The sequence below is a fragment of the Sminthopsis crassicaudata genome, chromosome 4 (assembly GCF_048593235.1).
Source record: "Sminthopsis crassicaudata isolate SCR6 chromosome 4, ASM4859323v1, whole genome shotgun sequence".
NCBI classification, from domain to species: Eukaryota; Metazoa; Chordata; class Mammalia; order Dasyuromorphia; family Dasyuridae; genus Sminthopsis; species Sminthopsis crassicaudata.
In genome coordinates this window covers 84,840,886-84,856,190 of record NC_133620.1, presented here as the reverse complement: position 1 = coordinate 84,856,190, position 15,305 = coordinate 84,840,886, and the positions used below count along the sequence as shown (strand labels likewise).

Sequence of the window (15,305 nt, the reverse complement as noted above, 5' to 3'; positions counted from 1 at the left end):
AAACAAAACTGAAAGCATAGGAATAGTAGGGGAGAAAGGCATGTGAAAGGTTAAAATAATTATAACAAAAGTCAGGAATGAAAGTTCATGCATTTTACTCATGGGAAACAGTCCTATTAACTCTTGCTTACTCAGGAACTATTCTTCCTCAATTAATAAGCATTTTAACTGGTTTTATAATATAAGTTCCTAGCATATATTTTAAAATTATAGCACTTCATATTTGTATAGGGTTTTCTTCACAATAGCTTTGCAGGATAGATACTACAATTATTTTTATTGCTGTTTAACAGGTGAAAAAACCCAAGGTTTAGGAAGATTCATAGAAGCATGAGATAAAATAAAAAGACTTTAGTGGTCATCTTATCCATCTCTCTCATTTTGTAGATATGAGAACTGAGTCAGAGAGGACATATAACTTGTCCAAAGTCACACAATAAGTAATAGAGTTCATGCTCTAGGCCAGATCTTTTGATTTTTAGTCTAATACTTTTTTTGACTTAATAATGCTGAGTCTAATACTAATATTTCTGTATACTTTTAAAACTCTTTTGATATTGATTTTACATGTATTAAAACTACATCTTTAGAACAACTACCATAAAAACAAAGTAACTAGCCTTGGCTTATATAGCTTTTTTTTTTTCTCCAGTGTTTAACAGAGTGCTTGGTACATAGCAACTTAATAAATAACTAACTGACTCAGTGACTGACTGGGTTGAGTAAGTACTAGAAGCTATATGTTCTGGCCATTAGCCTAAAATGTCAGTAAAAATTAGCTGAAACCTCCAAGCAAGCTTTTATCTTGAAGATTTGTGTGGGATGTCTGACTTAACTTATACTCCAGAGTGATTATGTCTTCATGACACAGGAATTTGACTGTATCCCTAAAGATGCATTTTCTCTCTATAATAGCTTTTCATGCAGAGTTATAGATAGTGCTGGAGAAAAGAGTGTAGGAAAGTGATTCACCAAGAGCTTTAGTAGAATTTTCTTCTTGTTTTGTTTGCTGAAAAAAAATGGCAAAATGATGTAATTCCACAGAAACAAAAGTTTCAAAGCTAGAAAGGGAGAGTATCTGACAAGAAAGCTATCTACTGGCTTGTATTTGTTTCATTCTAACAAGCATTTCCCAGCCCCTACTGTATCCAAAGCACTTAGGGGAGCATTTGAGATAGATACAAAGATAAAAAGCAAACAAACAAATAAATATGCCAGCCTCTGAAGAAATGAATAAACATGTCATAATTTCAGAAGGAAGAGAACATGAATTGATTAGGGAGAATAAGATACATGAGAAGTGATAACTGAAGAATTTCTAAGATGTGGAAGTGAGAAAAGTCTACATACCAGGGATGGATGACAACCTATACAAAGACAGAGAGTAGGTTGATGCTTAATTAAGCTTTCTGGTTTGGCTAGAACACACAACATGAAAATTAGAATATTGTGAGACAAAATTGAAAACACTGTGATCAACTTTAAATGCCAATCTGAGAAGTTTCTATTTCATCCTAAAGGAAAGAAATTTCTTGGGCAGGAAGGTGATATGATTGGATTTGTGTTTCAGGAACATTATTTTGACAGTTATATGAAAAATAGATAGAAAAAAGAGAAGCATTATTTAAACAGGTATTCATTGATATTAATCAAACTTCTTTTTATTTTATTTAGTTATATTCAGATATGGCTCCTATGATTTGAAAAACATGAATCTAGTTGATTTTTACTAAACATTATTTTAAACACATTTGGCAGTAAAACTCTGAGAAATGTAGTTGAGATAAAGACTCATTTAGTAGCTATGTTGCATTTGAGTGTGAGCTTGATGGGACTAATGCCATGTAAAAACTGCATTAAGCCCAGATCTCTTCATCCTAAGAACTGAGGTAATATAGGAGAATGTGCTTTTAGGTGGGTGGAAATAATTATATTTCTGTTCTTAGTTTATCCTCACAGTAAATATCCTTTTGTAAAACTTAATTGATATTAACTTGTTAGCTAAGAAATAATCCCTGGAAGCAAACATTCAGGAGATAGCACACTGGAATGGAGGCTTGAGACAATAGCATTAAAGAAAAAAAATTCTCCAATCCCTTAGTACTCAAAATTGTGGATATGTATAATTAAAACTTTGCTTTGAACTTCTAAATTCTGCTGAATTTTAGAGTTCTAGATACATGACCTTTTGTAATGGCATTGTTTTTCTGCAAATAAAGTCATGCAGTATGTCTATGATTTGGATACTATATGCAGTATTGAATCAAATTTAACATAGAATATGTAGGTAATCAGACAATGTAAAAATAAAATAATGCATAATAAAATATCTAACAAGCATTTGTAAGCCCATTCAATCAGTAAACCCTGGAAGTTTCATTGATAATGATTCAATTTGACCAAAGTCTAGTAGATAATACATAGGAAAGGTAGCAGGGCAGTTAGGTAATGCCATGATTTGATCTTAGATGCTTACTAACTCTGACTCTGGGAAAGTCATTCAACCCTATTTATCTTAGTTTTCTCATTTGTAAAATGAGTTGCAGAAAGAAATATCAAACCACTACAATAGCTATCCCTGCCAAGAAAACCCCAAATAATATTATGAAGAGTTGAATATGATTGAAAATTGACTGAACAAGAGCAAAGGTAGCATATGAACCCAGATTTTCCTCTTCCAAACCTAGCATACTTTCTAATATACCCCAATGCTATCTTGTTAATAACCAACCAATCAAACCAGTTAATTATGAGGAGATTAGAACCCCATTAATTGTAACAAGAAGGGACAGCTGAAAGTTATGATGAAAATAGAATATAAAAATTAAATATAAAATATTTAATATTTAATATAAAATATAGATACAAATATAAAAAGCAAATACAAGAACTCACAAAAAGAAACAATTTATTATAAGATCATTTCTTATAATCTGACATTGGTTGGTGAAACTCTTCATTCTCAAAGAGTTCCAAAATGGTATCTCTGTGTTAGAGTCGAGTTACAGTGTGTCCAATTATGGCTGATCAGACCAATATGAACTTGGAATGCTGTGCCACAGGACTCTGCCACAGAAGAACTTTTGGGGTACCTTCTCTACTTTTGTGCATCTTGCTTTTCTTTAGAGCTAATTCAATTCTGCTTTGGTCTTAGAGCACAGCACCTTCTTTGCTGAGGACCTGTTATGCAATCCTGTGCCTGACATACTCTAATACCAGAGAGTACCAGTGCTTTATTACATAGGATTGGTAATTGATATTCATAGATGATCCATTGTGTTGGGATGCCTAGTGCACTGGCCTAAAGTCATCAGGGCTGAATTGTTTTCCGTGTTTTAGTAAGGAGCCATGTATGTGTCTTTTTTCAATAATAGCTTTTTATTTTCAAAATACATGCAAAAATAGTTTTCAACATTCACTCTTACAAAACTTTGTATTCCAAAATTTCCTCCCTGCCTTCCCTCCATTTTCTTCCTCTAGACAGCAACTAATCCAATATACAGATTAAACATGTGGATTTCTTATAACCATATTTCCGTAGTTGTCATGCACAAGAATAATCAGATCAAAAAGAAAAAAAAGACAGAGAAAGAAAAAAAAAAGCAAATAGCAACAAAAAAGTGAAGATACTATGTTATTACCCACACTCAGTCCCCATAGTTCTCTTTCTGAATGCAGATAGCTGTTTCTATCACAAGTTTATTGGAATTGGGAGTCAGGTGTCTTTGGAATAGTGATTTCATCTTTCTTGGCTTTATCTATAAAATGAGAAGACCAGATAAGATAATTTTTAATGTTCCTTATGACTGTAAAATTCTGTAATTCTTTCAACATTGGGTAGCTATCTTCTTCATTTGAATTTTTGTTAAAAACTTTTCTATGACTCTTTCTTTTCTAGTTCTTCCCTTTTTGTTTGTTTTTGATATTTTCCTGTTGTACATCACATCTGAAATAAGCTTCTTACATAACATTCTCATTGTGTTTCTTCTAAATTTCTAATTTCAAAGAACATTACAAGTTCAGAGAGATAACCTTTGCCAATGGGTAGCTAATTAATTGGGGATATGCAAGTTCTGGTGGTCATTTTCCTGTTTTCTCCTTCACTTGTTTTCACATATCTATAAATTTGCACACATATATACATATATGTGTATATATGTATATATATTTGTATATATGTATATATACCAAAGGAATTATTTCAAGCATTTTTCTATATATTATATATAATTAAGTGATATTTTCTAATCTAATAATGAAAATACTATGTGGTGATCCACACTCAGTCCCCACAGTTCTCTCTCTGGGTGCAGATAACTGTCTCCATCACAAGTCTATTAAAACTGGCCTGAATCACTTCATTGTTGAAAAGATTCATGTCCATCACAATTGATCATTGTGTAATTTTGCTGTTGCTGTGTATAATGATCTCCTGGTTGTGCTCATTTCACTCAGCATCAGTCCATGTAAGTCTCTCCAGGACTTTCAGAAATCATCCTTCTGATCATTTCTTACAGAACAATAATATTCCACAACATTCTTATACCATAACTTGTTCAGCCAATCTCCAACTGATGAACATCCACTCAGTTTCCAAATTCTTGCCATTGCAAAAAGGCTGCTATATACATTTTCCACATTTGTATCCTTTCCTCTTTCTTTTTTTATGATTCCTTGGGGATACAGACCCAGTAGAAACACTGCTGAATCAAAGAGTATGCACAGTTTTATAGCCCTTTGGATATAGTTCCAAATTGCTTTCTAGAATTGTTGGATCAGTTCACAACTCTATCAACAATGCATTAGTGTTCCAGTTTTCTCACATCCCCTCCAACATTTATTATTATTTTTTACAGTCATCTTAGCCTATCTGAGAGATATGCAATGGTATCTCAGAATTGTCTTAATTTGCATTTCTCTGATCAATAGTGATTTAGAGTATTTTTTTCATATGATTAGTAATGATTTTAATTTCTTCATCTAAAAATGATCTGTGCATATCCTTTAACCATTTACAAATTGGAGAATAGTTTGTATTCTTATAAATTAAAGTCACTTCTCTATATAGAAATGAGACCTTTATCAGAACCCTTGGATGTAAAAACTTTCCCCCAATATACTGCTTCCCTTCTAGCTTTGTCTGCATTGGGTTTTTTTGTACAAAACCTTTTTAACTTAATATAATCAAAAGTATCAATTTTATATTTATAGATGCAAAATGTAATATAATTATATTTTATAATATAATTTTGCATATTATAAAATTTACAATTTTTATAATATAGAATTTTGGACATAAATTCATTCTTCTCCACAGATCTAAGGAGTGGACTAAGAGGACACATATTTTTATGAGGTACTGAAAGACAAAAGTCAGGAGGTCCTAAGCTTACAGACAGAAGAGATAGAGACAGAGAAGAGGAAGAAATGAAATGGCATAGAAACAAGAGGTCAGTCATTCAAGGTGTCTAATTCTAATCTATCTACTAACCTTTTAGGTACTGATAACCAGGGTCTGTATGATCTTGAGGCTCCTCTGGTAATTAGACAAGTTAGTCCTTAAAACCTCAATGTTTCCTAACTTGAAATGCCACATTTATGACACAACTTGGGAAGTGGACATGAAGAGACACATATTCCCCTGAGACTGGAGTCATGGGAGAGGAGAGTATGAAAGATAGATGATGAAATCTTTGCTGTTTATTTTAGATTCTTGTTATTTACATTGCTTTCTAAAATTAGTAAATGTCCTTTTGCCTTATTATATCACATGTCTAATTCTGCTTCATTAGAGAAAGAGAAATCCAGAAGAAAATGGGAGCTTGTGAGTGGTTGTGAGAAGATGGTTGATTCAAATAAGATTTTGTGAGCTTAAATATAGTAATGATCTGTGCGACATGTGATATAATTATAGGTGGTGATTTTTATATTTTTATTTCAACATATAAATATTTAGACATTGTTCATACTACAGTTGTGTTATAAAGATGAAATGTGTTAAGTTTTATATTTCCTTTGGAAGAGTCATGTCATGTAAATACAATCAGAAATCAATATTATATTTTAGTATTATAATGATATAAATTATTTCAATGATTTTAATATATTCTCCAGTGTTACAGATCACAAACCCTCCAATTCGTCTTATCCTTATGTATTCTTGTCCATGTATTCTTACAAATCATCCATAAGAAATCCATCCAATATGTCATGTCTATTTCTGTGTTTTTTAATATCCTGTGGCTATGTGTAAAGAATTTAGGTTATCTGTTAACTACCCTCTAAATGAGCCATGACCTTTCCATATTATTATTATATTTTTTAATCGTCTTTGCATTTGATCTCATTTCTCTTATGTACAAATCATGATTGGCAACAGGAGGCAGCTTATTTACAGTTGCCTTTGCTTTCCCTGTGTGTTTTTGGTTTACCACCCATTTAATTATTATATCCGTTATGTTTCATGTTGTAAAGCCATATGTAGTAGCATCACTGAAAAACGATTGATGCAGAAAAAAATATTTGTATGTGTTTTTCCCTTCTGTTTAGTTATATGCCTACTTCAGTGTCTATATCCAATGATTAGACTGCCAAAATGTTACCAATCCTGTGTCCTCCTATAAGGCTCTATTTTCCAAACTTAGGTAATTAATGAATAAACTGTGCCCTAAATTACGTAGGAAAGGCTACATTGGAAACTCTTTGATATTGAATATCCAGGTAGTGACTATACAAATAAAGGTCTTTACATTAAGAGTGAATGGGCTCCATGCTTCACTCATTCATTTTAACGACTGGAGAAAATGCAAATCACCAAATTAACAATAATATTTTCAGCAATCATTGTGCACTATGAAATATCAAAATGATTGACTCATATTTCACCGTCCAATTTGGTGTTATTTAATATCACTAGAGAGGTGGGTAGGTGACACCGTAGATAGAGTACTGAGCCTGGAGTCAGGAAGACTCATTTTCCCAAGTTCAAATCTGGCTTCAGAGACTCTGAAATCTCTTAACAAGTCATTTAACACTATTTGCCTGTAAAATGAGGTGCTGAAGGAAATGATAAACCATTCCAGTATTTCTGTGGGGAAACTCCAAAATGGGGTCATGAAGAATTGGACGTTACTGAAAACTCCTGAACAATAGCAACAGCAACAATAATAGTGCCAAAATGTAATGAAGAGTTGACCCAATCATCAGGGTCTAAGCCCTTTCTCTCAATTATTTGGATATTTTAGGAGAAAGTATTTGGATTTAATATCCATAAATATTAATATATAAATAGAGGATAAAGGGAATCTTTTTTTTTTTTCTCTCAAATGATTCATTTAGTTTTTTCTTTATTGCACTCTTAACTAAGCAATCATTTTTTCCCCAGACCCTCATGTTAGAGACCTATTTAAATGATTTCCATTTTTCTTGCAGGATGTGGAGAAGTTGACATTTTTCCTTTGGTGACATGGAATGGCTTCCATTCTCTATGGTTCTTGGACTCTTTGAAGTGCTATATTTTCAGCTGTACACCCAGCAGACACCCCATCACTGTTTATGCGTTTTTGATTAAAGAGAAAGGAAGGAGGAAATGAGCAATAAAAATAGAGTGTAATTGACGCAGTAACATAGTTTTCTAAATTAAAAAGTGCTTGCAAAAATGCTTGTTCTTGTTATTTAAATATGCCAAATCCTTGATCTCCTCAATTTGCCTCCCTTTTCAATCATCATTTGTTGCTCAGAACCTCCCCACTAGGCATTGTTCCAAATGGGTGATAGACCCATGCATATTTATAAATATATGGTTCTCTTTAGGAGAGATTTTAATTCTTTCTCTTCAGTCTATACCCAGCAACTATCATTTATCATGGATGTTATAAAATAAGTTTTGGTAGATATAACTACAATTTTAGAGAATATGTTTTCTGACACTAAACATCTAAACCAAGATTTCTTAATTTTTTTTTTTTTTTGTATCATTGAACTCTTTAGAAGTCTAGTGAAAATGATGAATACCGTAGGATAAAATGCACAAGACTATAAAGGACACCAATTAAAATGAGATTCAGTAATAAAAAATATTTTAAGAGACCCCCCCTACAATTTTATAAACCCCTTAAATTTATGGGTCATTAAATCCAAGTTAAAAATCTCAATCTAAACAATAGATTTAGAAAAAAAAATTATGGCCATGAGTTATGGTAGAAGTTGTATTTCCTCTAGACATGAACTTTGTGGGAATAATGTATATAGGTACTGAGCTAAATTTTCAGCCTTTTAACATGTTACCAATGCTTTTCAAAATATAATTTTGAGAAGGGATCTATAGGATTGACTAGACAGTCAAAGGAGTCTATGATATAAAGAATGTTAAGATTCTTTGGTTTATTTGAAAAAGAGCCTGACTCAGAGTCAGCAAGTTCTTAAATACACATTATATTACCATGAAAAAGTTACTAAGACTCTTAGTACCCAGGCAAACCTTTACAACCATTAGTTATAGATATTGCTAATATACATCAATGGTGCATTTCCATACTGGGAAGTCACAGAGTGCTTCTGTTGATCTTTCACAAAAGTAGACAGACTTCAAAAAAAGCTTTCTCTAGGTCTTTTGCAGAAAACTAACATCTCTACTTCTCAATAACCCATAATTTTTCAGGTGCTCTCATTTAATTTGCAACACTGTTCCTTTCACAAGGACAATTGTGCAGAAGTTGGGGGTAATGTAGTGGAGTAGAGATTTAAGAAATTTTATATGGGGTATATTCTGGATTTTCCATCTCTGTCCCAGATTACAGTGTCTTTATATTTAGTTCAACCCCTCTTTTTCTATCAACTATCTCCTTAGCATCATTCCTTGCTTCTAATGCTCTGTGACCAGTAATCAAGACTTATACCAATTGATTGGTATTCAAGGAAAGGGAGTTCTCAGAATACTAAATCATTCAGGAAATTTTGACTACATTGAACTGACCTTTAAACAAAGAGTCACTCGCTGTTTTTGTTGTTCAGTCATTTCAGCTGTATCTGACTCTTTGTGACCCCGTTTGGGGTTTTCTTGGTAAAGCTAACAAATTGGTTTACTATATTTCCATCTCTAGTTCATTTCACAGATGAGCAAGTGGAGATAAATAGGATTAAGACACTTGCTCAGGATCACACAACTAGTAAATGTCTGAAGCTACATTTAAACTCACGAAGATAAGTACTCCTCACTCCAGGTCAAGTACTCTATCCATTGCTGTAATTTAAATATAATGAATATATAAGTTATTGAAGGGGATGGGCAGGATCCCAGATGTTAAGCTGTCATTGAGTAAAATAATTTCTATTACGTTTCATAAACACTGCTATAATCTCCCTCATCCTCTTACTCTAATCCAGATGGTTTGGACAGTTTCTTGAAAGACAGTATGGTAGCTTGATAGTACCTATTTATTGAGGAGGACTAAGATTATACTGATGTTTTTTAGGTTTATGTATTTTCTATTTGTAATTAAAACTATGTCAGGTAGTTTTTGAGATACCACCCAAAAGGAAGAGGTGGGGCCGATGACATCAGAACTCATGGATACTGCTTGTCCACTGGATTTGGTTTTAATTTTTTTTTTTCTTTTTCTGTTATTTCCTGTGGTTATCATGGTGCCAGGCACAAAGTAAGCACTAGATAGACTTTATTTAAGGGAAGAGACAACTTTCTTTCTCTCTTCTCCTGACTTAAATTTAACCATTATCAATATTTCCTCTTCTCAAAAAACAAAACAGAACAATAAAAAAAAACTATGATTATTTCTTGTTTTCCTCTTTATGTTGAGGATATTTCCATCTAAGCATGCAAGTTTACAACCTGAGGAACATCCTTAACTCTTCTTCAATGTCCCTGTCCAATTTTGCTAAGTCTTATTGAATTTACCTGACCTTCATTTATATCCATCCAATTATTTGGAGCCATATGGATATAAACTTAGATGAAGTCTTCATTTCTTCTTACCAAGAGTTCTCCTAATTGGTCTCCATATCTGTATCTATTAACCACCCTCTACTTCCCAATCTCATAGGATTGTTTTGAGGATCAAATGACATATTTGCAAAATGCATAGCACAGCACATACATTGTAGCTGCTTTGTATGAATACATTCCCTTCCCTTCTTCCTTTTCCCATATAGCTGCAAACTTATTAAAGCATAGGAATAATTTTGTCATATTCCTGAAACGTAAACTTCAATGGTTCCCTATTACTTCTAGATTAAAATACAAATTTTAAAACTTTTTACAATCTGGATGCTACTTTTCTAGACTGTTTTCACACTACTACTCCATCATTTACTATCTATTACAGATAAACCAATTTGCTTGTGTTTTTTCATACATAATATTCTTTCTTGCCTCAGTCATTTTGTTTGGGCACTCGCTTCTTCAGGCTTGGAATACTATTGCTATTCACTTCAACTTTTTAAAATACTTAGTTTTTGTAAAAACTCAGTTTACATCCTACTCTTTCCATGAGATCTTTTCTGACTCTTCCCAGTGGAGAGAGCTCTTCTCATCTGACTCCATTCCAGAAATTAATTTATATCTACTCCTCATATATTATGTATATACTTAGCTATGTTCCTGATGTTTACTAGAATCACTTTACTTTTTGAGGGCAAGGGAATATTTTGTTTTTATTTTTGCATCATTCAATATGTAGTAGTAGACTCAATAATGACCACTGAATTACATATCAAACTCAAAATGTAGAACATCAACCAAAATTTCCTGTTAACCCCATTTTCCTTTTAATTTTTACAATTTTTCTATTATTATTAGCTTTTATTTTCCTTCCCTTTATTTCTAATAACTAGTTAGTTATTTAGCCCTATAGATGCTTCTGCAATCTTTTGAATTTGTCTCATCATCTCTATTCCATTTGCTATTATCCCAGGACTGGCCTCTATTATCAATCAAGTGAACCCTTTCCATAATCTTCTAGCATGTCTTATCAGAAGCCTTCCCAACTAAGTTCGCTTTGCTTGCAATTCAAGTGTCATACTTTTTCAGACTTTTATTTATTTATTTTACACACATGGCTGGTCATATCAATCCTCTATTAAAAGCTTTAGAGTGATTTTGTTTTCTGTGGCCTACAATTACTTTTGCTTTGCCTTTCTTGTTTCACTACCTTATCTTTCCAAACTTTTTTTCCTATATAATTCCATTTTATATTCTCTACCCTTTGACCATACTAAATTAATCCTTGTCTGTACAATGAATTTTCCTGCCTCTGTATTTTTGCATCCATTATTTTCTGTTATTTGTGTGAACTTTGATGAGTCCACTTAACCTCTCTTATCCCCATTCTCAGTTCCTTCATATGAAAAGGAAGTGATACAGTTGGTTTCTAAGATTCTTTCCACTTTTAGATTTATGACCATTTGAGTCTATTAATAAAAAATATTCTTTATAGTCTCACTCAAATATTCCCTCATTAAAATTCTCTTGGATATGATTTTTTCCCTTTTAATCTTTGAAGTGTACTTTGTTCATAATTGTCTAGTGAACTTATCATATCTTATTTAGAGTTATTTGTGCACATTTTATATTTTTTTATAAGTGGAAAGACAAGTAGGTGGTCCAGTGAATAGAGTGCTGGAACTCATTTCAGGAAGGTCTAAATTAAAATATAACTTTGAACACTATTTTGCTTCACTGTTAACATTGTTTGCCTCAGTTTCCTCATCTATCAAATGAGCTGAAGAAGGAAATGGCAAATCAATCCAGTGTCTTTGTCAAGGAAACCCTAAATTGGGTAAAAAAAAATCAGATAACAATTAAAACAACTGAGCAACAAACTACAAATTCTTTCAGGGCAGAGTCTAAAACTTTTTTGATCTTTAAACTTCCTTTCCCCTCTTTTCTGGTACTATGTTCTCTGCACATGCACATCTTATAAGTGCTTATTAAAATGCACATAACTGGAAATTCTATCATGCAGACCACAATCCTTCCCCAGAGATTCATTCTTCAGTTAATATTTTTGGCCTAAAACCTATAATTGAACAGGTTCTTTCAGGCATTCTATCAAATTACTTATTCTAGTTTAATTTTAGTACTCATTTTGGATGCGCATTCTGTTCATCCTGGCTTCCCCCTAAGTTTGAAGCTGTTCACTGCCGCAGTTGTGGTGAATTGAGAATTCTTGGTTGAGAAACTATATAGCTTTGATTTCAGTCAGGGATGTTCCTAGAGCTAGTAGTTATCTGAAACATCCAATAAAACTGTCCTAAACACAGAAAAAAAACAATAGGAAGATGATTCATTTCTCAAATGTTTTATAAAGTTTGACTCTTAACATAGCTGAGCTGTTACATGTCCAAAAAAAGGTGTGTTCAGCTTTCAGCTTTTGTTTTTACTATATTTCCAATAGTTATATCACTTCTTAACAGACGATCTTGCCAAGATAAACAGCAGCTGTGCTGACTTCATGGCCAAAATGTCTGCTGATCAGCTGCCTTGCTCTCACCTAATAAGTCTTGAGTGCTCTGGAGTATTTAACATGACAGTTGTACTAAATATAAGGACACGGGGACTGCCTGCTGAGTTTCCATAATCCTTTTTACAGCAGTTCAAAACTTGGAGGATGATTTTAAGTCTGGAAATGCATGATTAAGAACAGTGTTCTTGCAAAGAAGAGAATAATGGAAGAGATGTGGACTCCAAAGAAAATAATTTGATAATAAAAATTTTCTTCCAGAAAAATACTATCAGAGAACTTGTGTCCTTGAGATGACCCCACATTCTCAAAGACTCTGCCAATAGACTACAAATTTTGTCACATTCTACCAAACTGGAAGGCTTTGAGTACAGAGTCAGCTACGTGGTGCAGGAATAGAATAGGTGAGACAGTGGATAGAGATGTCCAAGGCTGGAGTCAGTTAGATACATCTTCCCGAGTTCAAATCTGGCATCAGGCACTTACTAGGTATATGACTGTGCAAGCTCTTCACACCGTTTGCTTCAATCTTCTCATGTATAAAATGAATTGGAGAAGAAAATTGCAGACCACTCCAGTATTTCTGCCAAGAAAGCCTCAAATGGGGGTCACAAAGAGTCATGTGACTGAAATAACTGACCAACAATAATACCACCAGTTTGGCTGCATTTTCACTTTCAGTAGCTCTCAAATACCACATAGCTTTTTGAGGTGGAGTGTGATTACCTTGAAAAATAACACCAATCTTTGAGGTATTGAAGTACAATGCCTTTTCTTAGGTTACTTAATTCTAAACACTCCAGGGTGGTGGTTGTGTGAATGGTGGAGAAATTAATATAGATGAAATATATTGAGGAGGAATCAACAATAGATAACAATGAGCCTCTTCCTTCTTGTCTCTCTATAGAGCCTTTAAAAAAGTTGAGATCTTCTGATATTTCTTATGCAGCACAATATTTATGGGAATATATATAGAAGAATTGAACATGTTTAACTTACATTGGATTATTCACCATCAAGGAGAGGGGATGGAGAAAAGGGAGGGAAAAATTTTGGAACACAAGATTTTGCAAGAGTGAATGTTGAAAATTATCAATGCATATGTTTTGAAAATAAAAAGCTTTAAAAAATAAATTTAAAAAACAGAAGTGGAGATCTTCCTGAAATATACTTGTGAAGTGCATTGTAGAGAGAGTGTCTTTATTTGGAAATCTCCTATACTAATAAAATAATGACAAATCCAGCCAATATTCCCTTCATTTATTGACTCTATTTGACTAGGTACTCAATAATAGTTAAGTTGAATAAGATTCTATTAAATAAAGAGAAGAGGAAATAAAATCAGTATTGCTTAGTAGAGAGACAGCTATATTTGGAGTCAAGAAGTCTTTGATTTTAATTTCCATCCTTACTACATTTTACTCCTCTATTGTTAGGATTACTAAGTGAGAACTCAGGTTTTCTGGACAATTACAAGGTGAGAACTCAGGTTGACTTGATAGAGGGGGCAAGCTCATTGGCTGGGGTGGTTCTTCCCAGAAGCCCTTGCATTATCCCACGCCCATTCTCTGGAAGGATAAAAGAGACAGCACTGGGCGCAGAGGGCAGATCGGCCTGGAGAAGGATAAGAGCTGGAGGAGATTCAGAGCCAGGATTCAAGAGAAGACTCTGAATTGCATCAGGCTTGACGGGGCTCTCTGCAGGAAGGGAAGTCACTTCTTTGGACAAGAGTTAACAGCAACTGCCTGGAGACAACGGTTTGTTACAGGAAGAAGAATCTGTCTGAGAGATTTGAGTAGACACAGCAGATCTCTTCCCAGAAAGCGATCCAGCAGCTTCTAGAGACAACAGCTCGTTACAATTGGCGTCCACACGTGGGGCAAGGACTTTTGCTTATCCTGACAAGAGGAGCTAGACCAGACCTTCGCAATTTGGCGCCTGAACAGGGACAGACACAGTCCTGATTCCAGTGGAAAAGCTTCCGATCTAGATCTCAGTCTCTCTGACCCAGAACCGTGAGTAAGGAGGAAACTTTGTTAAAGATTAAGTGAGCGTGCTAATAGATAAATAAGGAACTTAACTTGTTAAGGGCTAAACCAGGAATCTCTTATAGCTGAAATGGGGCAGATGTTAGCTATATTCAATCCCTGGACCTCAGCCGACTCAACCCCAGCCCCAGAAGCAACCTCAGCTCCACCCCCATTCAGGAGTGGTACTATAGAGAGTATAATCAAGATAATTGAGGAGCAGAGTTTACTTGTAACCTGGGTACAGATTGCTAAACTCTTGGCTGCATTAAGACGCACATCCCCTTGGTTCTTAGAGGAAGAAAAGATAGATGTAGATAAATGGAAGCTAGTGGGATATGAAATGAAAGAATTTCAAGCAAAAAATGGGCCTCGTTCAATTTCTGCAGAAGTATTTTATATCTACAACATAGTTCAATTAGCCTTAAACTATCAAGCAAGTTGTAGGAGAAGGAAAAGTTCTAAAAATGAACAGAGGAGGAAGTGTGAGGAAAAAAGGAAAGATCAAGATCTTTCCCTAGAGCAAGAGGATTTAAATGAGGAATTATGGTATGATTCTCTTGAAGAAGCTTCAACCCCACCTTCAGAGATGGAGGAAGAAAGAGGGGAAGAGGCAGAAACACAAACAGAATTGCCTGTGAAGAAGCCTAAGCCTATGACAAGATTAGAAAAAGCATTGGTTAAAGCTAAGAGAGAAGGACAGGATATAAGTGATTTTATACATGCATATCCTGTGATTGAAAATACTGACTCTGTAGGTAAAAAAAGGAGAAGATATGCACCTTTAGATTTGAATAAAATT

At 33.9% G+C, this 15,305-nt stretch overlaps 1 long non-coding RNA gene across 1 annotated transcript in view; it reads left to right on the top strand.

Annotated features, from left to right (window-relative positions):
• Window positions 1-7,642, top strand: part of LOC141540656 (uncharacterized) — a 65,794-nt gene extending 58,152 nt beyond the window's left edge. The window contains exons 2-3 of the long non-coding RNA XR_012481587.1: window positions 5,318-5,450; window positions 7,432-7,642. This is a non-coding gene — a long non-coding RNA (uncharacterized LOC141540656). The remainder of the gene's footprint in view (window positions 1-5,317; window positions 5,451-7,431) is intronic.
• Window positions 7,643-15,305: the final 7,663 nt, after the last annotated feature.